Source organism: Bos grunniens, chromosome 1, assembly GCF_055505025.1.
Source record: "Bos grunniens cultivar Pamir isolate PY7600 chromosome 1, Bosgru_T2T1.0, whole genome shotgun sequence".
NCBI lineage: Eukaryota > Metazoa > Chordata > Mammalia > Artiodactyla > Bovidae > Bos > Bos grunniens.
This window is the reverse complement of record NC_141165.1, coordinates 38223069-38250914: the sequence shown is the minus strand read 5'-3', so window position 1 is coordinate 38250914 and position 27846 is coordinate 38223069. Positions and strand designations below refer to the sequence as shown.

The window sequence follows — 27846 nt, the reverse complement described above, 5'->3', positions numbered from 1 at the left end:
ATCCCTTCCTGGCTGCCTACCCAGTGTGCCTGGCCCCTGAGCTGCATTCAGGCTCTGTTAGGCTGAAACTGGTAACTTTTTGATCTCTGGCCACTGGCGGGCATGTGTGGCCAAACTACTTGAGACCACCACCGGGCCTGCCTTTTCCTGATGCTATGCCTTCTTGTGGACTTCTCTGCTTTAGCATACTTTGTGGACTGGGGTGACAGGTGGCTGGGCCATAGGCCCCCTCCATTCCTGTTCCCCTCCCCTTTTGCCCCCTGCAGGCTCCACCACCCTGTTCCAGGCTTCTGCCTCCACTGTGGCCCCATCTGCATTTGGATACCCACCCTGTACCTGAAAGCCAGCAGAAGTGAAGGGACGGCCAAGTTGCCCACCATCCAACAAAATGTGGATGCACTAGCAAACCAGTCTTCATTATTGACTGCCAGACAGCTTGTGTAAGTAGAAATGATTGAGCAGTGAAAATTCTATACGTCTTTGGGGGTGAGCAGATGGATACCATTGGGTGCCGCTTTATTGGCAGGGCTCACCAATACACCAGACATATTCTGGATGGGGGAGGAGGTGGCTGAAATGGGTGAGGGGTCAAAAGGTAAAAAGCCTCCAGTCATAAATTAGAGGTTGTGGGCATGTAACTTACAGCATGATATTAGTCTTATGTATTATATACAAGGTTTGTAGTTGTACTTAATAGGAAGATTTGGTAAAAATACATCTAGTCTATCTTCCTGGAAGTGGAAGCTGCTTTTCTTTTTATATAGATTATTTGTATCTCTATTTACTTAGAATTTATTTTACTTATTTTTAACTTTACAGAAAGAGTCTCATGCTGAACTTATTCTTCAGGGACTTTTTTTCATGTTAATATCACACTGTTGGGAGTCATCCAGAAGGCAGCATATCCCAGTGTAGTTTATTAGATCTGCCTGCTGTGTATATATACTGTTTTATTCATCCAGTAGCCTGTGGATGGGTATTTGTGATGTTTCCAGTGTGAGTACTGATGGTGTGAGCAAGCTTGTACATGCATCCTGTCTTATATGTGCTAAAGTTTCTCTCGAAATAGATCTAGGAGTGGAATTGTTAGGCTACAGATTATGTAAATCTTAAACGATAGAAAATAATGCTAAATTCTTTTTTATAGTGGTCTCACTAATTTAATGTTACTACTAGTAATGTGTTAGTGATACTACAGATCCTTACTGAGCAGTACCTTGAAAACTTTCTCCAGGCAGTAAGCTGGGGTAATTATGGGGCTCCTTCAAATTTTCCCCTCTCAGGCATCACTCACTGTCAATTGTTGCCTAATAACCAATATATAAAAGTTACTGTTCTTTATTTTTGGCTTTTTTTTTTTTTTTGGTTGTTTTTGGCAAGTGAGTCAGTCTGGTTCCTGACTCTCCATCTTGTTTGAAAGTATTATGTACAGTTTAAAAATAAAATAAAATAAAATAAAAAAAAATAAAATCATTCTAGCCCCTCTTTTTCTGTAGTAATTGTCTTAGCTTTTATTATAAAATCATTTGTGTGTGTTGTCTCTCTACTTAATTTTGCTAAAGCTTAATTTTGTTAGTTTTTCTAAATAGCCATCTTTTTTTTTTTTTTTTGCCTTGTTAGTCTTCTCTATTTTATCTTTGTTTTCTTTTATCCCTTATCTTGTGTTTTCTCTAGTTTTTATCCTGTTATTTTTCCAACCTCTTAATTTGGGCAATTAATTTGTTACTTAGGGGGCTTTCATCTTTTCCTTTAATGTTCATATTTGAGGCTATAAATTTCCCTCAGTTTACTTCTCTTACTGTAACACATGAATTTTGCTATATAGTTTAAAAGCTTTTAAATCAATTCCAGATATTTAAAAATTCTCATTATGACCTCTTATAACCTTGAGTTATTGATCAGGGTTTAAAATAAAGTTTCAAATAAGTGGGGATCAAAAATTTGTATTATTAATGTCTAACCTAGTTGCATACTTATCTTTATAAAATCATTGAGGCTTTCTTTATTGACTATGCCAAAGCTTTTGACTGTGTGGATCACAATAAACTGTGGAAAATTCTGAAAGAGAGGGAATACCAAACCACCCGACCTGCCTCTTCAGAAACCTGTATGCAGGTCAGGAAGCAACAGTTAGAACTGGACATAGAACAACAGACTGGTTCCAAATAGGAAAAGGAGTACGTCAAGGCTGTATATTGTCACCCTGCTTATTTAACTTCTATGCAGAGTACATCATGAGAAACCCTAGGCTGGAAGAAGCACAAGCTGGAATCAAGACTGCCGGGAGAAATCTCAATAACCTCAGATATGCAGATGACACCACCCTTATGGCAGAAAGTGAAGAGGAATTAAAAAGCCTCTTGATGAAAGTGAAAGTGGAGAGTGAAAAAGTTGGCTTAAAGCTCAACATTCAGAAAATGAAGATCATGGCATCCGGTCCCATCACTTCATGGCAAATAAATGGGGAAACAGTGGAAACAGTGGCTGACTTTATTTTTCTGGGCTCCAAAATCACTGTAGATGGTGATTGCAGCCATGAAATTCAAAGACGCTTACTCCTGGGAAGGAAAGTTACGACCAACCTAGATAGCATATTGAAAAGCAGAGACATCACTTTGTTAACAAAGGTCCATCTAGTTAAGGCTGTGGTTTTTCCAGTGGTCATGTATGGATGTGAGAGTTGGACTGTGAAGAAGGCTGAGCACCGAAGAATTGATGCTTTTGAACTGTGGTGTTGGAGAAGACTCTTGAGAGTCCCTTGGACTGCAAGGAGACACAACCAGTCCATTCTAAAGGAGATCAGTCCTGGGTGTTCATTGGAAGGAATGATGCTAAAGTTGAAACTCCAGTACTTTGGCCACCTGATTCGAAGAGTTGACTCATTGAAAAAGACTCTGATGCTGGGAGGGATTGGGGACAGAAGGAGAAGGGGACAACAGAGGATGAGATGGTTGGATGGCATCACCGATTCAATGAACATGGGTTTGGGTGAACTCTGGGAGTTGGTGATGGACAGAGAGGCCTGGAGCACTGCGGTTCATGGGGTCACAAAGAGTCAGACACAACTGAGCGACTGAACTGAACTGAATTCATGATAAATTTTATTAATAGTCATGTGTACTTGAAAACAACATTATGATTCTATTTTGTGGATGCAGAATTCACTGTATGTTCATTAAGATTTTTAGTTCTGTCCTTCAGATCTTGTATATCCTTGCTGATTTTTTTTCGTCTATTTGACTTCTCAAAAGTTGAGAGAAGTATGCTGAAATCTCTTACTATGATGGTAGATTTATTACTCTATCCCTGCAGTTCCAATAAAATTAACTTTATATGCTTTAAGGCAATTTTATTAGTAACTATATATTTAGAATTACTTCATCTTTTTGGAGAATTAAATAGTGAATTGAATTATCTGTCCCTAGTAATATACTTTATTTATTTTATCTGTTATTAATACAGTTCCAGCAACTTTGTTTAGTGGTATTTGCTTCATATTTCATTTTATATCATTTTACTTTTACCCTTTGTGTTTTCCTATGGTTTAGGTATATCTTTTATAAATAGCCTATTTTAAATTTTATAAAATCCAAATTGTGATTTTTATCTATTAAAGTTTTTTTTTTCTCTCTTTTTTTTTTTCTATTAAAGTTTTAGTTGGTATTTATTTATGCTAATTACCAATATACTTGCACCAATTTTAAATATCTCGGCTTATTATTTCTGTTTTCTCTTTCATTTCTATTTCTTTTCACCCGTTTCATTTCTCTCCCATCTTTAAACTGATAGCTCTATCTACTCAAAATGCTGATCCAGGAATTGTTTGTTACTAATTCAGCAAGGTAAGGACCTCATATCTGAATGTAAATTAAAGCACTGTTCCCTTCATTGAGAAAGTATGTGAAAATCATGTCAGCTGAACAGAGCAGTGTGGTTGGTGATGTGGTTCGTGTATAGTCTGATGCAAAATCTTTCTCTTGTTGCTGCTGCTTCAGTCGTGTCCGACTCTGTGTGACCCCATGAACTGCAGCCCACCAGGCTCCTCCGTCCGTGGGATTTTCCATGCTTGAGTACTGGAGTGGGTTGCCATTGCCTTCTTTGTTTCTCTTGTTAAGAACTGCTGAACAGTTCACAGACCAGCTTGGTGGACTACATTTTGAGAAAGAACATTTAGTGTGTATTCACATCCTTTGTGAGAGCCCAACCTTCAACATCCTGATAGTATCTAAGCTTTTAAATATGGGTTGTTATGAATATGTTTCTTTTTTACTTTGAAAATAAAATTCTTTCTTGCCCTCTCTTTAAAATAGCAACCAACTTTAAGGTAATAGCCGATATTGGGTCTCTTTTATTCACACATCGCAGCATCTCTTGTATTTGTTTGCTCTTTTTTGAGAGAACAAACGTAGCATGTTTATCAAGCCTTTACATTTGACTTATATTGGGCTGGATACGAAATGCAAATTTCTAAGTTATTTTCCTTCAATATTTTGGAAATTTTACTCCTATAGTCTTCTTGCAGTCAATGTTGCTTTTCTTGAAGAACACCTGCTGGCTCAGATGGTAAAGAATCTGCCTGCAGTATAGGAGACCTGAATCGATTCTTGGGTTGGGAAGATACCCTGGAGAAAGAAATGGCAACCCACTCCAGTATTCTTGCCTGTAGACGCCCCATGGACAGAGGACCGTGGCAGGCTACAGTCCATGGGATCACAAAGAATTGGACACGGACTGAGCGACTAACACATACATTTTTTGTTGTTGTTGTTGTTATTAGCTTTTAGAATTTTCTCTTTCTTATTCTTAAATTTTAGTATAATGTGTAAATTTTTCTTTCTCCTCTTTGGCACTCTGTAGGGGTTTTCAATCTTAGTCTTGTTATCTTTTAAAAAATCTGGGATATTTATCTACATTATTTCCTCAAATATTTACCCCTCTTTAAAAATTTTCTTTTCTTTCTGTGATTTATATTATTTGGATTTTAGCACTTCTATGTCTATTCTTTATACCTATTGACTTCTTTTTATTTCTAATTTGTCTACATTTTCTTTCTTTTCTCAGCATAGTCCTTTTTAAAATGTATCTTATCTTTCTGTTCTTTGTTTCTACAGTAATCTTTTTTTTAAAGTATTTGCTTGACTATTTTTATAATGTATTTTTCTTTTAGCATATTGATACATTCTTCTCTTTTAAAAATATATTTCATTAATGTGATTTAAAATTATTAAGTTTAAATCCTTTTGCTTTTAAAGGAATCTAGAATACAGATAACTGTACTCCTTAAATATCTTATCTTCTTGGTTAGTGGGCTTGTATTTCCTGGAGGTATTTTTCACTTTATCAAGCCATGCATGTATGGGAAGGCCAGACCCCTGTCTTTATCACTACAGCCAGCTCAGGGTGATAAAGTGGTGTATATGCATGAGTCCTAGTGTGTAGAGGTCCAGGCAGTGAAAAACGGAGTCAGTCACTCCTCACTCTAAAAAAAGAAAGCAGGGTTTTGCTCTTTGCCTCTCAGTTTTAGGTGGGGATCTTTCTTAAATGTAACAACTTCCAAAAGTCATTACCTTATTCTTTTTTTTTTTTTTTTTTAACACCATGTCAAAGTGGCTTCTGCCTTTGATTTTGCCTTGGTGGGGAGGAACACTTGGACAAAGTCTGAGTTGCTGTAGAAGTAGGGTAGGCATTCCTTGTCCCAGGAGTACATTTTTCTACATTACACTGGGCTGCTCCTTGTGCTGGCTGAAGCCACTCCTTCTATCTTGCAGTAATTCAGAACAGCCTTCTGTCTTTTATTTCAAGGATTTCTTATATTTGTTTTGGTGTCTTTGGTTGATCTTGGGTGTGAGATCCAATAACTGCCTGTTCACTTTCCTAGTAGGACCTGGAAATGGATCCACCACCCTTTGCTTTTGTTTTTAGGGGCCAACATTTTTTTTTCCCCCCAGCACAAAGTAACATATAATTTTGTCTCATGATTTTATTTTTACCAAGTGTTTAGAATATAAACATAGAATATCAAATACTATATCAAAGCTCTTTATCTGTGTTCCATCCCCCATCTTTAACCATATACAATAACATTTTTTTATCCTGCAAGCTTTTCATATTATTAAATTGAGTGTACTTCTTTTGCTTTGTTCTTTTTATTTTAATGCTTCTAGTGTTTATTCTTAATATGGTGCATAATATTCTAAAAATTATATACTAAAATTTATTAAAGCTGTGTTATGATTAGATTATTTTTTGAGTGTATTTATGTTCTTTTTACTTCTTACTACTAGAGATAAGTATAACATCTTTAAAAATATATCTTTTTCTTTTGATTTATTGGTTTAGATTTATTTTTAGAATGAGATTACAAGGTCCATGGATGTAAAAGCTTTATGGCTCTTCATAAGTATTGCCAAATTGCCCTTCAAAGAATGATGCTATTCTTTGAATGGTTTTCTATATACTTATTCTGATGTATACTTAATTGCATATGCACAGACTTGCTGTATATCACTTAAGACAAATCCTCTTCTGTCTTTTTTACACTATTCTGATTACATTTTTAAGGATACATTAAATTAAAATGGTGATAGACCATCTTCTCTCTTTTTTTTAAACCACTATTACTTCCAAATAGCCCTGTAAAATCCTCTTAATTCTAATTCTAATTTAAGTAATTAGGAATATAAATATAAATTAAGACAATGGGTGATGTTTACTCCCTCAGATTCTACCAATATGGACAGCACGTATTACTCATATAGTTTGAAGTCTTAGATCTCCCAGAAATGTAGAAAATATTTTTTGCAGTCAGTGTTACTTCCAGAAGTTGTCTGAAATTATGACTCTCCCCCTCTGTTTAGAACCATATAAGCCCTGGGGTTTTGTGTCATGTAAGAAAGGGTTGGGAATTGAAAAGAACAGCTGTTAGGCTTCTTTCCAACTCTGAAGCCTGGTACTCAAACTAGATTTAATTTGATCTAGAAAAATGCAAAAAGGTACCATTTTTACACGATGAAGGCCTGCTACTCACACCTGCTATTTTCTTTAAACAGAGACTTTGAGTATCTTGCTTACATTTTTATTGTTCAGTATAATTTATAGGATTCCTGAAATAATTATTGTTAATATGTGGAAAGCACTATTTTAGATACTCTGTGTTAACCCCTGCATTACTTTTTGCTGCATAAAATGTCAAAGATTTGGGGATTTACAATAATAAACATTCCTTTTCTCCCTAGGTTTTCTGTTGCTTAGGTTGGCTCAAGTCTGTGGATTGGGGTCTCGTCTGCTTCACCAGTACCAGTGGCTGTCTGGGGCATGCTATTCTCATTGGAGACCACAGAAATGTAAGTCAGCAGGCCAAACCACACAGACTTATTTAAAACTTCTGCTTGCATCACATTTGCTCACATTCTGTTGTCCTATACAAATCACTTGGCCAAGCCCAACTGTAGTGGGCTGGGATACATACTCTGCCTGCAGTGGGAGGCAGTGAAAAGTCACATGGCAAAGAGTGAGGATGTGCAACTTTATTAGGAAGTGAGTGAAGAATTGAGAGTAATAATCTTGTATATCATAAACCTCAAAGCAGCTGTGTGGATTGTCTATTGTTAACTCACCTTCATCCCTGGCCCTTATATTAAATGTACCGATTGCACTGCATTTCAGGGGTGAAGCTTCGCATATTAATTGGCTTTGGCTGCCATAACAAAACACTATAGACTGGCCAGCTTAAACAACAGACATTTATTTCTCACAGTTCTGGAGGCTGGGAACCTGAGATCAGGGTGCCAGCATGGTTGGGTTCTGGTAAGAGCTCTCTGCTTGGCTTGCTGCCTTTTCACAGTGACCTTATGTGGTGGGTAGAGAGAGGGAGCAAGCTTTCTGGTATCTTTTTATAGGAGCACCAATTCCATTATGGGGGGCCCACCCTAATGACCTTGTTTATTAAATCTAATTATTTCCTAAAGGGACTGTCTCTAAATATCATCACATTTGGGGGTTAGGCTGTCAACATGTGAATTGTGGGGGGACACATTTCAGACCATAGTACCCAAGAGCAATATTTTCTGAAACCCCTAGCCTACTGGGTCAGATTCTGTTAATGAGAAACACTTAATTGGGATATGCAATGTTGAAAATTAGAGGACATTGTCTGTCAGCAGGTGGGCAGGTAAAAGGCAAAGAGCATGAATTTACTTTGAATTCTGGCTACTTTTCCCAATCACTTGCTTTGGTGCGGGGGGCAGCTGAGATGGGCCATCAGCAGAGGTTTTTCCATGATGCTTGTCTTCTCACTTCTGAAAGCAGCGGTTTCCCTGATTTTGTAAGCACTTATTATGTTTTACTGACGTTAAGATGCCATCCATGGTGTCACTAAGAAAGAAAAAAGCTACCATTAAAAAGCTAAAATTTTTTAATTCTGAGGATTTTTATTCCTCACTTTGGAAAAAAGATTATTAGACTTTAAAATAAGATTATAAATAAGACTATAAAAAAAGATTATTATTAAAAGATTATTGGACAGCTCTCAAAAACATGTGTGCTAAAAAACATATATTGCAGTTGTACATACATAAAGATGCAAATATGAGCACTGTCAATTTGCTGTTTTTCCTGAAATAACCTTATATTCATAATTTTGCTCTTGTGAATCATTTTTCTCCATTTAGAGGCCCCAGTATCTGTGTTTTTCCACCCATCAGCATTGGTGACAGATCATTTCTTAAAAGAGTGCTCCGTCATTATCTCGTGTCTTTTTCCTTCCAAGCTGCTAACAACTGCTCTGCCATTCTGGTTGGAGTTAATCTGGATTTTATGTCAACTCATCTTCTATTATATCCTCAAAGAGTACTTGAATGGGCTGGGAGGATTCGCAGTGGTTCAGGTAGGCCACTGGGAATAACTGAGATTCTGTCCTCAATGACCTTATTCTTTACCCATCTTAATACACATTTCTGCAATGTCTCAAGAACTAACCTAATTGATGGGTTGGGTAGATTTTCTGGATAAATCTGTTTGGAGGACTTTGAGCTAGCTCAGTGGCAAACCATTCATGTTTCTTGAGCACATACCATAACATTTTGGGGGAAGAGCTTATTTTTGTCTTTATAATTTTGCAGTTTGCAATTAAATATGAAACCCATGGAATGTACAACAACAAGAGTGAACCTTAATGTAAACGAGGACTTTGAGTGGCAGAGAGTATCAGTGTTGGTTCGCTGGTGGTCATAATGTAACCTTGGTGCAGGGTATTGATGAGCGAGGCTCTGCATGTGTGGGGGCAGGAGTTATATAGGAATGTTCTGTGTTTTCTGCACAATTTTGGTGTGAATCTAAATTTGCTCTAAAGAATAAAGTCTATTAAAAGTTAAGTATAACAACAGCTTTGCCTTCCCATAACAAATACAGTTATTGGCAACTATGCATAGCTTTATAGGTTTAGGTTCCTTTTTTTGTTTTAAACTTTTTATTTTGTTTTGGGGTACAGCTGATTAATAATGTTGTGATAGTTTCAGGTGAACAGCAAAGGGACTCAGCCATATATATACATGTATCCATTCTCCCCCAACCTTATCGATAGGGAGTTTGGGATGGACATGTACACTGTTATATTTAAAATGGATAACCAACAAGGACCTACTGTAAAGCACTTGGAACTCTGCTCAGTGTTACGTGGCAGCCTGGATGGTAGGCTGCTTAACCTCTTTAGCACCTTTATCAGTGATAGTGTCATCACTGGAGTTTCTTTAGCATTTTCTGTCTGACTAATAAACAACTAGTTTTATTAATTTCCTCAATTGAATCACATGTTGCTAGAAATTAAGCAACTTCTGTTCCCAATCAGCAAAGTTTCTGACAAATTGATCCTTAGGGCCTTAAGGGTAATCCTGGGTGGTGCATGGATTATTTGCATAAGCTCTTTCATCTCTTCTGGATGATTTGGCCATTTCTCCTGCCTTTATTTCCCTTTTAGTTTGGGTTCCCCTAAAAGCAGAGCCTGAGACAAGGACATGGGTGCATAGAGAACATATTTAGAAAGTGGTCTCTGAAGGCAGGTGGTCTAGGGGCATTAATGTCGCCCCTGGGGACATTTACTGTCCCTTGCACCCCAATTTCCAGGCTTTTCTAGGGAGAAAAGCAGAAGCACACTTATTGTTTTAAAGAAAGGGAAAGAATGATGACGAAGACAGAGCGCTAGCTGCTGGGAGGTGCTCTGCTGCTTTTGTTTTTTTCGTGATACTTGCTAGGCCAAAATGCATAAGGTTGAGACTTAGCATAATCTTGTGACATGTATTCCCCCAGCTTTTGTTCGCATTTCTTCCTTTTCATCACCTGGTTGGGATGGATACTGCCTGTCTCTCCGAAGTGTGTCTACTCTGCATTCTCTAGTTCACTCCAGACCCCTATCGGCCCACCGTCAATTAATAATTTGGCAATCTCACTGTAGAAGTCAGACCCTAGTGAGCCTGGTTGACATGCGTTCATTTAGCAGAGCCTCTTCACTCCTCATCACACTTCTGCACGTCGGATTCTAAACTCTGGTCCCTCCACATAGGCATTGCCATCCCTGGAGACCCTGCTGAAGCAGCCTGCCAGCATTGGTCTTCTCCTTTACTATGGCGTAGATGTGTTAGGTCCTACAGGGAAGAAAAAAGAAGTCTGCAATAGCAGCTGATTTCCAGGAGTATAGCTGTATGCTCAGGAGTAACCCCACACAAGGGGTAGTCAAACTCTGGGAGCAGTTGAGAAGGAGGATGCTCATACAGACTGGAACCTTTAAGAAAATTTCCATAAGGGGCCCAGGTCTGAGCAGTGGTTTTGAATTGGGGCAGTGATGTTGATAAAGACTCCTAGGACACATTCTTTTGGAATCTGGGCCTTTTAAGCAAATGCCATTTTAAAATTCGATCTTATTCCCCTCTGGTCACCACATTGTCTGGTAAGTTAGTTGAAGTCTATAGACCTTACGAGCAGACAACTTGGTTGTGGGATTGAGGTTTGAATGTAGGTCTGAATGTATGTTTGCCAAAGAGGTTGGTGACTGACCTATTTAGCAGTGTCCTTGGAGAGGCTTGGTGGCTTACTTGTGTATGGAAAGTCTGAATAAGGGTCGTAGATTCAGTGGGACCCATCTGAGCGAGAACCTGGCAGCCTGCTCTTTGAGACAGCCAGATTCCTGGGGAAATTGCTGTCCCTGGCCCAGTGATGACACTGACCAGCTCCTGGGTGGACCTGTACCTTCTGGAGCCAAACTTCCCGCTCTTCATCTCCAGGAAAAAACTGTAACCATTTGCTTTTCCATGGCTATCATGGGATGAAGCAGAGGATCTAAGGGGGCTGGGAGGAGCATTAAACCTTCCCTTTGCTCATTCCTTGTGAGCCTGTGGTGTCTGTAAACTCTCACTTGTTAGGAAACAGTTCATTTGCAAGCTCCAAAGGCCTTGAATGATGTACCACAAGAACTTAGGGTCACTTTTGGAAGGCATTGTGTTTGAGGCTCAGGCTTGGGTTCAAATATTAATGCTGCCCCTCCAGTGAAAACCATGAACCATGGGTAATTCTCTTAGATTCTCTGAGTCTTGATTTCCTCTTTATATGGTGGTTAATTATACCTGTCTCATAACACTGTTGGTAGATTAAATCAAATGATATAAAGTGCCTGGCATGGAGCTCCAGAAATGTCAATTCCTTTCTCATACAGACTATGTGATACCTGAAGCTAAAGCCTTAAAAGTCCAGTTGAAAATTAATGAAAAACTAAGATATTTAATGAATTATTTTAAAAAGAAACACTGTGAGAAAAATATTTAGATTTAAGCCAAGGAATTTTGAAGGTGGAATATAGCCTTATTTCCTAAATGCAGTTATTTTCAGTGACTATTTTATTCATTTTTATATGGAAGAAATATGTCATACAGAAGAGATGGCCTTGGTATAAAGGCATCTGATGAAGTGCAGCTAATTAAACACATAATTTGGTACGGACTGTGTACCCAACATATTCTGGCACATAAAATATTTACTCTGATAGACTGAAGCTGTTGCTCTGAACTGGGTCTGAGTTGTTATTGAGACTGAATGTTTTTAATCTAGCAAATGATAATGACTTCATCACTTCTGACTTTGTGTGTCTGGTTTCAGCCTGGAATGAGATTTTATTGCTGTGCTTTCAGCTTTCTGTAAGAGTGCTTGATAGACTATCTCTGCTGAGTTCCTGTTTTTGAAAAGAACATTAAATACTGGTTAATTTATATTTATATTCAAAAGTCTAAATCTGTGCTAAACATAAGCTAGACTCCTAATTATGAATTTTCTTTCTATTTTCAGTTTTACGTGAAAGCCAAGAACTTGCATAGCACAAAGAGTAGATCAGCTCAAAGTTCCTTTGCAAAGTGCTTTGATATTTTGGTCTTTGCTCTCTTCAATTCCTGATGCACTTATACCAGAAGAAAGGTCTAGTTTTGGTCCTATTCTAAATAGATGTGTTTTTGGGGGGAATCTCCCTAAACCCATGCTTTAACAAAGCACTATTTGGCTTTATTTCAGTTTCAAGAGGGCCTAGTGTATTTGTCTACTTCCGGAGATGCAAGTTCTACTTTAGTTCAACTTTACTTTCCTTGGCTAAGTCTCTGTGTGGCTTTTAGAGATTCTAGACTTCAGATTTGTGACCTCACAAATTAGGGGCACGGAATGAAGAAATTTGCTCATGTTATCTAAAGCTCATGATTTAAGCTGTAAATGTCTCAGGCATTAGTGTTTCAGTAAGGATTGTGGATCAGTTAGTCCAGGGTGGGTGTGGTGCTGAGAGTCTGCATTTTTAACAAGCTCCTAGGTGATGCTAAGGCTCCTGGTCTGAGGACTACACTGAGTAGGAAGTATGTAGCCTGCACATTTTAAAATGTGCCTGCTAGGACTTGAATGCCTGTTGTTCCATTTCTTAGTTCTGTGACTTTGAGCAGGGCATTCAGTTGCTCTGTCTCTCAATTTTGGCATGTGTCAAAATGGTTATTAAAATGATATTTAGCTCTAAGGGTTCACTTAAAGAACAACTGTTGCAGTTCATGTAAAGTAGTTAACACCTAATAGCAAAATGATAACTACTGGTAAATATTGATAGAGATTTTATCTGGTGAAATGTTTCTCAAGAATTGGAGAGGCAGAGGAAGGCATCCTAATATTTATTTACTTTTGCCTGAGAAGTGTTTCAGTGGCCAACTGTCGCAGTTTTCCCAGAACAGTCCTGGTTTTAGCAATGCAAGGCTCACATCCCAGGAGATGTCTTTCTTCTGAGCAAATAAGAGCAATTGGTCACCCATGGCTCAGACGGTAAAGAATCTGCCTGTAGTATGGGAAACCTGGGTTTGATCCCTGGGTCGGGAAGACCCCCTGGAGAAGAGAATGGCTACCCACCCCAGTATTATTGCCTGGAGAATGCCATGGACAGAGGAGTCTGGCAGGCTATAGTCCATGGTGCCACAAAGAGCTGGATGAGACTGAGCAACTAACACTTTCACATCCTTTATATACTTCTTTTGAAATCTTCACAGTAACTTTATAACAGGTAGCATTACCTGAATTTCACAGATGAGCCATGCTAGTAAATGGTGAAACCTCTCTTCAGACCTGCCTTTGAGTCCTTCTTCAGAGTCCTTCTAAGTTCCATTACATCTGTTGTATGCCCAAATGTTCCTGTATTATTAGTCTTTCAAAATATATACAAGAAGCCTATTTGGTTTAGAATAAGATAAAGGAATAAAAGATCGTTAACTTCCGTGAGGTTATTTTAATAAAAAACCAGTAAGTAGTGAATAGAAATACGCTGGACACACCAGAATCATGAGGCTACCCTGATCCCCAGTCTGCGGAAAGGTGACTCATCTCAGAGTCTTGCTTTTTGTAGACCAAATGAAATGGACAGTTGGGTTAAGATGAAACTTAGAGGCAGAATATTTAAATAATCCCGTGAGAGGGTGGGTGTTTGAGGAAGTAGCTGGGGAAAATCTGATTTTATTCCTTTTCTTCTTCCTGACCCTTTTTTCCTAGTCTTCTGTAAAAATGACCAGACGTGTTCCTTATCTTTCTTCATTTCTCTGTCTTTGTAAAAGATTAATTGGAGCAGATTCAATTGAGCTTTGTCCAGTGGCAACATCAAGAGATGCCCGGGCATAAGAAAGTCCTCAGATTATCCCATCGTCCTGTCTGAGCTTTTTATGTGACAGCCAAAGAACCATGTCAGCTGGAGTCCTCCCCTTAGTCTTCCCTGAAACAAATGCTGTTAACTCCAAAAAGACTTTTGCAGATACTGAGCATAGAATTTGCTCAGTTTTACTGTTAAGAAAGCTACTGTTATTGCTGAAGGAATTTTTAACTCCAAACCAAACCAGTTTTCCTCAGTTGGATGTAGCCACAGTGAATCTGGGCCTTGGCAGAAGTCTTATTTTTATGTTCTAAAAATGGATTTGGACATGACTTTAACATAAAAGCATTTAAACATTTAAAAATTGAATACATTAATAAATAAAAATATGATATAAATAATAAAAATATATTGATGCCAGTTATCTTAAAATCTGTAGAATCAATGAAATTTCAAAGGAAGGACTCTATTATACATTTTATTTATGTATATTTTAAACTTTTAATGTATAATGGATTCGAAACGTGTAAATCTTTGTTCAAACACTTATTTACAAACATTTTTTTGGAAAGATAGAAAATGAAATGAGACTATTTCCCCCATTTCAACTATTTGATTTCTTTACAATTTTAATTGGTGATAAGACATGTGAGTAAATTACTTTTTGTAAATAAACTGCCCATGTCAATAAAGATCACTATAATTATTGAGAAAAACAGTAATTGAAAGATGAGTTATTTTATTGTAGAACGTTTATAATTACCCTATATGAAGGCAATGGCACCCCACTCCAGTACTCTTGCCTGGAAAATCCCATGGACAGAGAAGCCTGGTAGGCTGCAGTCCATGGGGTCGCTAAGAGTCGGACATGACTGAGCATCTTCACTTTCACTTTTCACTTTCATGCATTGGAGAAGGAAATGGCAACCTACTCCAGTGTTCTTGCCTGGAGAATCCCAGGGACGGGGGAGCCTGGTGGGCTGCCGTCTATGGGGTCACACAGAGTCAGACACGACTGAAGTGACTTAGCAGCGGCAGAGTGTTTTTCAAAGTGTGATTCCTGGGCCAGCAGCATCAGCATTATCTAGAAATTTCTTAAAAGTGAGCATTATTGTGTTCTATCCAGATCTAGTTTCAGAAACTGTGGAGAAGGGGCCCAGCAGTCTGTCCTTTAAACTTCTTAGGTGATTTCAGTACAGGTTCAAGTCTAAACCATTTAGAAGAGTGTCTGATGGGTCATTAAGATGATACACCTTTGGCAAGGTTCAAGAATTAGAACCTAAATTGATGACTCACAAATTTGACAACCTCTTTCTCTCTCTGCCTTCTAAGAACGTGATAACCATAGGACAGTGTGGTCTAAGAAAAAGAATTTGAATTTTAAGTATGAAGGTCTAGTTTTAAGTGACAACTTTTTGTATGCAAGTCACTTAAATACTTGAGCCATTGTTTCTAATACATAAAATGGGATAATCCTAGCTTGTCCCCAACTCAGTCTCATAGAGGAGTTGTGATCAAATGCAGACATGCAAGTGAGGGCAATTTTTAAATTATCCAATGCTATGCAAATGTTACTTCTCATATGATCATTACTGCCAGTATGATTACAATACCCCAGATTTTTCCTTCTCACCTTCCCCCTCTTTGCCCCATTAAATTTGATTGCTCTTGAAATTTGTTTTGCAAAGCAGAGATTAAAAAAAAGAAATGGGAGACTCTTCAAATTAGAAAAGAAACCAGCGTTCTTGCAGTTTCTTTTATATATGAAATGATACATAAGGATTTTTTTCTTTGTTTCATGAACAGTCTTTTAAGCCTTTAATCCACAATGTAAAATGAATCAGTAGCACACTTAGGTGATACCATGGCAATAATAATGCATTTGGAACGTTAAGTGTCAAATTCCCCTCACATATTTCAAAAATTGTTTTACATTTTTCTGGTTTAACCTCTCTTGACACCAGTGAACTTAAGGCTTGTAATTGAAGGATAAGTGAGCAGAAAAGCAGTTCAAGTGATAATATATCCATTTCAATTCCTATTTTCTGGACGGAGACCTTTTATGCTAAGTTCATGTGAGAGTACATTTTTATGACAAAATTATAACCCTCAAATAGATGTTACTCAGGCAGGGTGAGATCTGTCCTGGTATAATGGATTTTGTGACAATGAAATGCAAGAAAGTCTCCCAAAAGCTTTGCCTAAGGAATTTCTGTCAGTAGCCTATATGCTGCCGAAATTTTCAAGATGCTATTATGACTCATTTTTACTCATTATAGAAAAGTGACTTGGTATTTTAATCATGAGATACAATTGTGTTGAAAAAAGGAGAAAGAAGCATAAAGGATAGTCTGAAAAATTGCCATATATTCATTAGCTGTACTATTTGGTAAATTTTATTGCTTTTGAAATGGTTTTACATAATAAAACCTTCTAATTTAGAAGGTTGAATATATTTGTTTCTCCTAATTTGAGTTTCACTAATAATTTTCTATTTGTCACTAGTGGAATGAAAAGAAGGCATTCTTTGCAACAAGAGGTAATCTGAACTTAAATTATCTAAGTTCTTTCTTCCTGGAGTGGTAGAATACTGCTTCTTCTCTCTTTTCAGTGTTTTTTTTTTTTTTTCCTTTAGGGAAAGTATGTAAAGTTATCTCATAATATGGTAACATGTGCAATTAAAAATATCACAGCATCTATAAGGACCAAATACTTTTTCTTTTTCTCTCTCTGGTTTTACTGAGATATAATTGACCTAACACTGTGTTAGTTTAAGGTGTGCAGCCTGTTGATTTGATATATACATATATTGTGAAATGATTACCACAATAGGTTAGTTAACACCTTCATCACTCACATAATTGCTTTTTTTGTGATGAGAACATTTAAGGTTTACTCTCTTAGCTTGGAAGTATACAATATAATTTCATTAACTGTTGTCACCATACTATATGTTAGATTTCTAGAAATTATTCATATTAAAGCTGAAAGCTTGTACTCTTTGACCAGTATTTCCCTATTCTCCAATCTCCCATGGCTAGCAACCATTCATTATTCTACTCTGTTTCTGAGTTTGGCTTTTTGTATTTCACATATAAGTGATATATATTATTTGCCTTTCTCTATCTGACTTATTTCACTTACCAGAGTGCTTTCAAGACCATACATGTTGTTACAAATGGCAGAATTTCCTTCTTTCTTATGGCTGAATAATACTATTCTTTATCCATTCATCTATAGCTCGACTCTTAGGTTGTTTCAGTTTCTTGGCTATTGTGAATAATGCTGCTATGGACATGGGGGTGCAAATATCTCTTTGAGATCCTGATTTCTTTTTCTTTGTGTCGTGGCCTGGGTGCAGGTTGGAAAAGTTTCCTGACGTGAGACAGAATGAGAGGGAAATAAACTTTCATGGAGAGTGGGAGATGCTGTTAAAGTAGCGAGCCAACTCAAGGGAGAACTGATGTTAAGAAGGGGTCCTTAGTCCACTTTTATACCCAGGGTACAAGGAGTGGGATAGGGGTCTTACAGGTCATTTGCTGATTGGATGAGGCACATAAACTGGGTCGGGGGAAGAGTAAGCCAATTACGTTCTCTCTGTGGAATAGGAGGGGAGATAGGTTATACTGTTCAGTTCAGTTCAGTTCATTTCAGTCGCTCAGTCGTGTCCAACTCTTTGTGAGCCCATGGACTGCAGCATGCCAGGCTTCCATGTCCATCGCCAACTCTTGGAGCTTGTTCAAACTCATGTCCATCAAGTCAGTGATGCCATCCAACCATCTCATCCTCTGTTGTCCTCTTCTCTTGCCTTCAATCTTTCCCAGCATCAGGGTCTTTTCCAATGAGTCAGTTCTTCCCATCAGGTGACCAAAGTATTGGAGTTTCAGCTTCAACATCAGTCCTTCCAATGAATATTCAGGACTGATTTCCTTTAGGATGGACTGTTAGATCTCCTTGCACTCCAAGGGACTCTCAGGAGTCTTCTCCAACACCACAGTTCAAAAGCATCAATTCTTTGGCACTCAGCTTTCTTTATAGTCCAACTCTCACATCCATACATGACTACTGGAAAAACCATAGCTTTGACTAGACAGAACTTTGTTGGCAAAATGATGTCTCTGCTTTTTAATATGCTGTCTAGGTTGGTCATAGCTTTTCTTCCAAGGAGGAAGAGTATTTTAATTTCATGACTTCAGTCACCATCTGGGGTGATTTTGGAGGCCCCCTCCCAATTAAAGTTTCTCACTGTTTCCATTGTTTCCCCATCTATTTGCCATGAAGTGATGGGACCAGATGCCATGATCTTAATTTTCTGAATGTTGAGCTTTAAGTCAACTTTTTCACTCTCCTCTTTCACTTTCATCAAGAGGCTCTTTAGTTCTTCCTCGTTTTCTGCCCTAAGGGTGGTGTCATCTGTGTATCTGAGGTTATTGATATTTCTCCAGGAGGATCTGAAATCCATTAATAGTTACAACATGGGGGAGGGAAAGATGATAAGTGTCTGTTTTTTTCTGTTCCTGCATTCCAAGACTCTCCTTGGTTTTATCTGCTCTTTGGTCCTTGGTTCACCACATGTTGGATATGTACAGAGAAGGGGAATCATATGGTTGTTCTCTTTTTAATATTTTGAGGAACCTCCATATGCTTTCCATAGTTGCTGCACCAATTTACATTCCTACAATAGTGTCCAAGAGTTCCCTTTTATTTGCATCCTTGCCAACACTTTGTTTTCTCTTGTCTTTTTTATAATGGCCATCCTAACAGGTGTGAAGTGATATCTCACTGTGATTTTGATTTGCATTTCCCTCATGGTTAGTGTTGCTAATCACTAATGGAAATGTTGTCTTATTTGGAAAGGTCTATTCAGGTCCTCTGCCCATTTTTTTATTCAATTGATTTTTTTTTTTTTTGGCTCTTGAGTTATATAATTCTTTGTATATTTTGGATATTAACTTATTATCAGATAGATGGTTTGCAAATATCTTCTCTATTTCCACAGGTTGCCTTTTCATTTTGTTGATTGTTTCTTTTGCTGCACAGAAGCCTTTTAGTTTGATGTAGCCCCACTTATTTATTTTTGCTTTTTTTGTTTATGTTTTAAATATCACATTCCCAAATCATCATCAAGACCAATCTCATGAAGGCTTTTACTTAAATTTTCTTCTAGTTTTATGGTTTTAGGTTTTATGTTTCAGTCTTTAATCCATTTTGAGTAAAATGGTTTCCATCTGAATGGAATATCTTTTTCTATTCCTTCCCTTTGAACCTGTGGGCAAACTTAAAGCTGAAGTGAGTTTCTTGTAGGCATCATATAGTTGAAAGTGAAAGTGAAAGTTTTAGTTGCTCAGTTGTGTCCAACTATTGCAACCCCATGAACCTTAGCCCACCAGGTTCCTCTGTCCATGAGATTCTCCAGGCAAGAATACTGGAGTGGGTAGCCATTCCCGTCTCCAAGGGATCTTCCCAATACAAGGATTGAACCCAGGTTTCCTGTATTGAGGGAGATTCTTTGCTGTCTGAGCCATTAAGGAAGCCCATCATATAGTTGGGTCTTGGTTTATTATTCATTCCATGTCTGTTGATTATATAATTTAATATAAAATTTAATTTATTTACATGAAAGTAATTATTAATAGATAAGTACTTACGGTGCTAAATTATTGCTTTCTGGCTCTGTTGTTCTTCCCTTGCTCTTTTTTCCCTCTCTTAATGTCTTCCTTTAGAATTGAGGACTTTCAATAGTGGTATGCTTTGAGTCCCATCTCTTTATCCTTTGTATATCTACTATAGGTTTTTGCTTTGTGATTACCATAAGGCTTACATAAATTACCTTGCAGTCTGTTTTACACTGATGACAACTTAACTTTAATTGCATACAAAAACTCTACCCTTTTATTTCCCATATTTTGTTTTTGATGTCACAGTTGACCTCTTTTATATTATGTATTTATTAACAATTTATTGAAGCTGTTATGTTTTAATACTTTTGTCTTTTAATCTTTATTACTAGAGTTCACCATATTAAAGATAGTATTGTGAATTTGAGTGTATACTTGTCTTTGCCAGTGTATTGTATATTTTCATATGTTTTCATGTTACTAATAGTGCCCTTTTATTTCAACTTGAAGAATTCCTTCCACCATTTCTTGTAAGTCAAGTCTAGTGGTGATGGACTCTCAATTTTTGTTTATCTCAGGAAGTCTTTATTTCTCCTTCATCTGAAGGAAAACTTTTTTGGATAAAGTATTTGTGGTTGGCAGTATTTTTCTTTCAGCACATTGAATATATCATTCTAATTGCTCCTGAACTGTTAGTTTTCTTTGAAGAAATTCACTAATAGACTTATGGGGATTCCCTTGTAAATAACAAGCTTTTCTCCTCTTGCTGCTTTTAAGCTTCTGTGTTTGTCTTTAATATTTGACAGTTTTACTATAATGTGTCTTGGAGAAGATTTTTTTCATTGAATTTGTTTGGGGACAAAGCTTCATGAGCTTCATGAACTAGAATGGGCAAATCTCTCCCCAGATTTTGAAGTTTTCAGCCATTATTTCTTTAAAGAATCTTTCTTTCTCTTTCTCCATTTCTTCTCCTTTTGTGACTCCCTAATTTGCAGATTTCTTTTCTTAATGGTATTTCATACTTCACATAAACATTCACTTTTCTTCTTAATTCTTCTCTGGTTGGATAATTTCAAAGTTTTTTTCTTCTGTTCAAAGATTCTTCTGCTTGATCCATTCTGGTGTTGATGCTATCTATTGTATTTTTTCATTTTATTTATTACATTCTTTAACTCCAGAATTTCTGCTGCACTCTTTTTTTGTGTGTGTGTGATTTCTATCTCTGTTAAATGTCTCATTTTGTTTGTGTATTGTTTTCTCAGTTTCACTGGATTATTTTGTATGTATTTTCTTGTAGCTCATTGAGCTTCTGTTAAACAGATATTTTGAATTCTTTCTCAGATAAACGGTAGATCTCCATGTTTTTGGGGTGAGTTAACAGACTGGTTCCAAATAGGAAAAGGAGTACATCAAGGCTGTATATTGTCACCCTGCTTATTTAACTTCTATGCAGAGTACATCATGAGAAACGCTGGGCTGGAAGAAGCACAAGCTGGAATCAAGATGGCCAGGAGAAATATCAGTAACCTCAGATATGCAGATGACACCACCCTTATGGCAGAAGGTGAAGAGGAACTAAAAAGCCTCTTGGTGAAAGTGAAAGAGGAGAGTGAAAACGTTGGCTTAAAGCTCAACATTCAGAAAACTAAGATCATGGCATCTGGTCCCATCACTTCATGACAAATAGATGGGGAAACAGTGGAAACAGTCAGACTTTATTTTTTTTGGGCTCCAAAATCACTGCAGATGGAGATTGCAGCTATGAAATTAAAAGACTCTTACTCCTTGGAAAGAAAGTTATGAACAACCTAAATGAAGTCGCTCAGTCGTGTCTGACTCTTTGGGATTCTCCAGGCAAGAATACTGGAGTGGGTTGCCATTTCCTTCTCCAGAGGATCTTCCCAACCCAGGGATTGAACCCAGGTCTCCCGCCTTGCAGGCAGATGCTTTAACCCCTGAGCCACCAGGGAAGCCCTGAACAACCTAGATAGCATATTAAAAAGCAGAGACATTACTTTGCCAACAAAGGTCTATCTAGTCAAGGCTATGGTTTCTCCAGTGGTCATGTATGGATGTGAGAGTTGGACTGTGAAGAAAGCTGAGTGCTGAAGAATTGATGCTTTTGAACTGTGTTGTTGGAGAAGACTCTTGAGAGTCCCTAGGACTGCAAGGAAATCCAACCAGTCCATCCTAAAGGAGATCAGTCCTGGGTGTTCATTGGAAGGACTGATGTTGAAGTTGAAACTCCAATACTTTGGCCACCTCATGCGAAGAGTTGACTCATTGGAAAAGACCCTGATGCTGGGAGGCATTGGGGACAAGAGGAGAAGGGGACGACAGAGGATGAGGTAGCTGGATGGTATCACCGACTCAAAGGACATGAGTTGGGGTGAACTCCGGGAGTTGGTGATGAACAGGGAGGCCTGGCATGCTGCGATTCATGTGGTCGCAGAGTCAGACACAACTGAGCGACTGAACTGAACTGAACTGAACTGACCTGGAATATTATTGTTTTCCTTTGGTGGTATCCTGTTTCCTTGACTTTCAATGTTCCTTGAAGTTTTATGTTTCTGTCTTCATATTTGAAGTAGCAGTCACTTCCTCCAGTCTTTACTGACTGATTTCAGGAGAGAAATAACTCTCCTTCAGTCCTGTTAGAAATTCTGAGACTTTCTCAGACTTTCTATTGCCTGCTCCATACTTTTTACTACCTCTTATGGCAGAATTTTTAAGCTTGTATACCTTCTCTTGATCCTGCAGTATACCTGGGTGTCAACAGCCTCCCTTTTACTTTCCCAAGAGAAGTGCTCAAAGTTTAAGCTTGTGGTTTCTTTTTGGCCCACAGAGTCAGACCTGCTTTGTTTTGGGTATGTGCTCATTATCTGCTAAAGTGTGTTTTCACTATGATTGGAAGCATACACAGGGAGCTGGCCATGAAATGTGTATATTTGTGTTTCTGTGTGTGTGTTTGTGAAGTGCTTGGAGTAGCTGTGCTGGTTGGGGAAATCTGTGGGCAAGATATCCCAGTGACTTGTAGGTAAGCCTCCAGAATGGAATCTGTGGTGCGGTTGGAATCATTCATGTCTCTTTGATGAGTTCTACTCCCAGATGCTGTTCTCCCAGCTGCTCACTTCTCCCAGCCATGCAGCTCATGACTCAGTATGCTGGATGAGACCAGAGAGAAATGGGCCTTCAGGATAGTGTCCCACATAGGTGAGGGAGCCAAGTGCTCACTCACATACCCTCCCTTTCCTCTGTGGGATAAATCACAGGCCAAGAAGAGTTCTCTTAGACTGAGTTGTGGCACCTTCGGGGAAATGTGATGAAGGTGAAGTCAAACTATTCCTCTTCTCCTCTCCAATGTGTCCAATCTTGATTTTTTTTTTTTTTTTTTTGCTCCAGTGGTATATTGGGGCTTCTCCACTGAACTCCTGGGCTTCCATAAAGTAAGTAGCTCATTGTTCAAGTGAGTATTCTATAGGGACTCCTGGTTTGTGGCCAAGAGGGGCTAGAGCCAGTTCATGGGCCATTCAGGGTCCATAGCTGGTACTGGGGTCTGTATGTCCATTCCCCTTGGCACATGGAGCTGGATTCTGCTGCTCCTACAGAGGCACCTTTGTCCCTGGATGGATGCCAAATTATTGTTGTTGAGGGGGACATGTTAGTGAGGGACATCTTATTGGCCATCTTGGTAATGTCAGTCTCCATATATTACATTTGAACAAGCACCAGCTTAGGGTCAGAACAACTAGGGAAGCTGTAGGTGGCACTTCAGAGCAGGGAGACATTCAGGCCACCTATTATAACAAATGCACTGGCATGCTATAATTATTTTGTAAAATTTCAGGACATCTAATTTACTTGTTTTTGATAATTGGAAATGTTTTATATTTTCCAGCTATCTAATATACATTTATGTATTTTTTCTGAATATTGTTTAAAAAAGCAAAGGAGAAAATCAATAGTAACAAACAACTACAAAAGAGATGAAGTTTCTATGCAAACTCTGAGATCCCTGGATTGGAGTTAAGTTTTACTTTTATGTGTGCATGTATTTTTCAAATTATGTTGGATTTTGTTTTCAGTTGTGCTTATAAACTTTTGAGGATCAATAACCCTTAAATTGGGCTTCGTTGGTGGCACAGCGGTAAAGAATCCTCCTGCAATGCAGGAGACATGAGTTCTGTCCCTGGGTTCGGAAGACCCCCTGGAGGAGGAAATGGCAACCTGCTCTAGTATTCTTGTTTGGGAAATCCCATGGACAGAGGGACCTGGCATGCTACAGTTCATGGAGTTGAAAAGAGTTGGACATGACTGAGCAACTGAGCACACAAACTCACACGTAGCAGTTTATAAACTTGGGCACAGTTTCTAGGTGTTATTACTTCTTATAGACATTTGTATAAATGAGTATTCAACTGAGATTATTTACTGCTACTGCTTTTTATTATTTGTGTCCTGGGAAATTAGCATCAATTTAATACTACCATATTTCATTGTAGGTTTTTGGCATGTTCTCTTTTCTTTTTTTTTTTATTCCAAATCTTTCACCCCGCCTCCCCCTTTTGTCATTATTTGTGTTTGTTACGGTCAAGTTTTCCTAGTTCTTGAGACCTTTTTTAAAATTCTGTCCTTTCATTTCAATGATAATTTAAAAATATATATATTTCACCACTTGTGAATATAAAACTGCCGCTTGGCACTGATCAAACAAGAAAAACATTTTAATAGAATAATTTCAGTTGTTAAGTCTGATTTTTAGTTGTTTGATTTTTCTTTTCTTTTTTTTTTTTTCAATTTTAAAATTTACTTTTATTTATTTATTTTTTTTTTAATTTCCTTTTTTTTTTTTTTTTATTTCAGGTATACACGTGCTCCCCATCCTGAACCCTCCTCCCTCCCCCCTCCCCATACCATCCCCCTGGGCCGTCCCAGCGCACCAGCCCCAAGCATCCAGCATCGTGCATTGAACCTGGACTGGCATCTCGTTTCATACATGACATTTCACATGTTTCAATGCCATTCTCCCAAATCTTCCCACCCTCTCCCTCTCCCACAGAGTCCATAAGACTGTTCTATACATCAGTGTCTCTTTTGCTGTCTCGTATACAGGGTTATCGTTACCATCTTTCTAAATTCCATATATATGCGTTAGTATACTGTATTTATGTTTTTCCTTCTGGCTTACTTCACTCTGTATAATAGGCTCCAGTTTCATCCACCTCATTAGAACTGATTCAAATGTATTCTTTTTAATGGCTGAGTAATACTCCATTGTGTATATGTACCACAGCTTTCTTATCCATTCATCTGCTGATGGACATCTAGGTTGCTTCCATGTCCTGGCTATTATAAACAGTGCTGCGATGAACATTGGGGTACACGTGTCTCTTTCCCTTCTGGTTTCCTCAGTGTGTATGCCCAGCAGTGGGATTGCTGGATCATAAGGCAGTTCTATTTCCAGTTTTTTAAGGAATCTCCACACTGTTCTCCATAGTGGCTGTACTAGTTTGCATTCCCACCAACAGTGTAAGAGGGTTCCCTTTTCTCCACACCCTCTCCAGCATTTATTATTTGTAGACTTTTGGATCGCAGCCATTCTGACTGGTGTGAAATGGTACCTCATAGTGGTTTTGATTTGTATTTCTCTGATAATGAGTGATGTTGAGCATCTTTTCATGTGTTTGTTAGCCATCTGTATGTCTTCTTTGGAGAAATGTCTATTTAGATCTTTGGCCCATTTTTTGATTGGGTCATTTATTTTTCTGGAGTTGAGCTGTAGGAGTTGCTTGTATATTTTTGAGATTAGTTGTTTGTCGGTTGCTTCATTTGCTATTATTTTCTCCCATTCTGAAGGCTGTCTTTTCACCTTGCTAATAGTTTCCTTTGATGTGCAGAAGCTTTTAAGTTTAATTAGGTCCCATTTGTTTATTTTTGCTTTTATTTCCAATATTCTGGGAGGTGGGTCATAGAGGATCCTGCTGTGATGTATGTCAGAGAGTGTTTTGCCTATGTTCTCCTCTAGGAGTTTTATAGTTTCTGGTCTTACGTTGAGATCTTTAATCCATTTTGAGTTTATTTTTGTATATGGTGTTAGAAAGTGTTCTAGTTTCATTCTTTTACAAGTGGTTGACCAGATTTCCCAGCACCACTTGTTAAAGAGATTGTCTTTAATCCACTGTATATTCTTGCCTCCTTTGTCAAAGATAAGGTGTCCATATGTGCGTGGATTTATCTCTGGGCTTTCTATTTTGTTCCATTGATCTATATTTCTGTCTTTGTGCCAGTACCATACTGTCTTGATAACTGTGGCTTTGTAGTAGAGCCTGAAGTCAGGTAGGTTGATTCCTCCAGTTCCATTTTTCTTTCTCAAGATCGCTTTGGCTATTCGAGGTTTTTTGTATTTCCATACAAATTGTGAAATTATTTGTTCTAACTCTGTGAAGAATACTGTTGGTAGCTTGATAGGGATTGCATTGAATCTATAAATTGCTTTGGGTAGTATACTCATTTTCACTATATTGATTCTTCCAATCCATGAACATGGTATATTTCTCCATCTATTAGTGTCCTCTTTGATTTCTTTCACCAGTGTTTTATAGTTTTCTATATATAGGTCTTTAGTTTCTTTAGGTAGATATATTCCTAAGTATTTTATTCTTTTCGTTGCAATGGTGAATGGAATTGTTTCCTTAATTTCTCTTTCTGTTTTCTCATTATTAGTGTATAGGAATGCAAGGGATTTCTGTGTGTTGATTTTATATCCTGCAACTTTACTATAATCATTGATTAGTTCTAGTAATTTTCTGGTGGGGTCTTTAGGGTTTTCTATGTAGAGGATCATGTCATCTGCAAATAGTGAGAGTTTTACTTCTTCTTTTCCAATTTGGATTCCTTTTATTTCTTTTTCTGCTCTGATTGCTGTAGCCAAAACTTCCAAAACTATGTTGAATAGTAATGGTGAAAGTGGGCACCCTTGTCTTGTTCCTGACTTTAGAGGAAATGCTTTCAATTTTTCACCATTGAGGATAATGTTTGCTGTAGGTTTGTCATATATAGCTTTTATTATGTTGAGGTATGTTCCTTCTATTCCTGCTTTCTGGAGAGTTTTTATCATAAATGGGTGTTGAATTTTGTCAAAGGCTTTCTCTGCATCTATTGAGATAATCATATGGTTTTTGTTTTTCAATTTGTTAATGTGGTGTATTACATTGATTGATTTGCGGATATTGAAGAATCCTTGCATCCCTGGGATAAAGCCCACTTGGTCATGGTGTATGATCTTTTTAATGTGTTGTTGGATTCTGATTGCTAGAATTTTGTTTAGGATTTTTGCATCTATGTTCATCAGTGATATTGGCCTGTAGTTTTCTTTTTTTGTGGGATCTTTGTCAGGTTTTGGTATTAGGGTGATGGTGGCCTCATAGAATGAGTTTGGAAGTTTACCTTCCTCTGCAATTTTCTGGAAGAGTTTGAGCAGGATAGGTGTTAGCTCTTCTCTAAATTTTTGGTAGAATTCAGCTGTGAAGCCGTCTGGACCTGGGCTTTTGTTTGCTGGGAGATTTTTGATTACAGTTTCAATTTCCGTGCTTGTGATGGGTCTGTTAAGGTTTTCTATTTCTTCCTGGTCGAGTTTTGGAAAGTTGTACTTTTCTAAGAATTTGTCCATTTCTTCCTCGTTGTCCATTTTATTGGCATATAATTGTTGATAATAGTCTCTTATGATCCTTTGTATTTCTATGTTGTCTGTTGTGATCTCTCCACTGTCATTTCTAATTTTATTGATTTGATTTTTCTCCCTTTGTTTCTTGATGAGTCTGGCTAATGGTTTGTCAATTTTATTTATCCTTTCAAAGAACCAGCTTTTGGCTTTGTTGATTTTTGCTATGGTCTCTTTTGTTTCTTTTGCATTTATTTCTGCTCTAATTTTTAAGATTTCTTTCCTTCTACTAACCCTGGGGTTCTTCATTTCTTCCTTTTCTAGTTGCTTTTCTGTGGGACACAGTAAAAGCAGTCCTAAGGGGAAAGTTCATAGCAATACAGGCACACCTCAAGAAACAAGAAAAAAGTCAAATGTTCTCTTTTAGAAAA

At 37.8% G+C, this 27846-nt stretch overlaps 1 long non-coding RNA gene across 2 annotated transcripts in view; it reads left to right on the top strand.

Moving 5' to 3' along the window:
• The first annotated feature begins 266 nt into the window (after positions 1-266).
• LOC147379277 (uncharacterized) overlaps positions 267-27846 on the top strand; it is a 109544-nt gene continuing 81964 nt past the window's right edge. For both annotated transcript variants that reach the window (XR_015132756.1, XR_015132750.1), the window contains exons 1-2: positions 267-440; positions 7236-7343. This is a non-coding gene — a long non-coding RNA (uncharacterized LOC147379277). The remainder of the gene's footprint in view (positions 441-7235; positions 7344-27846) is intronic.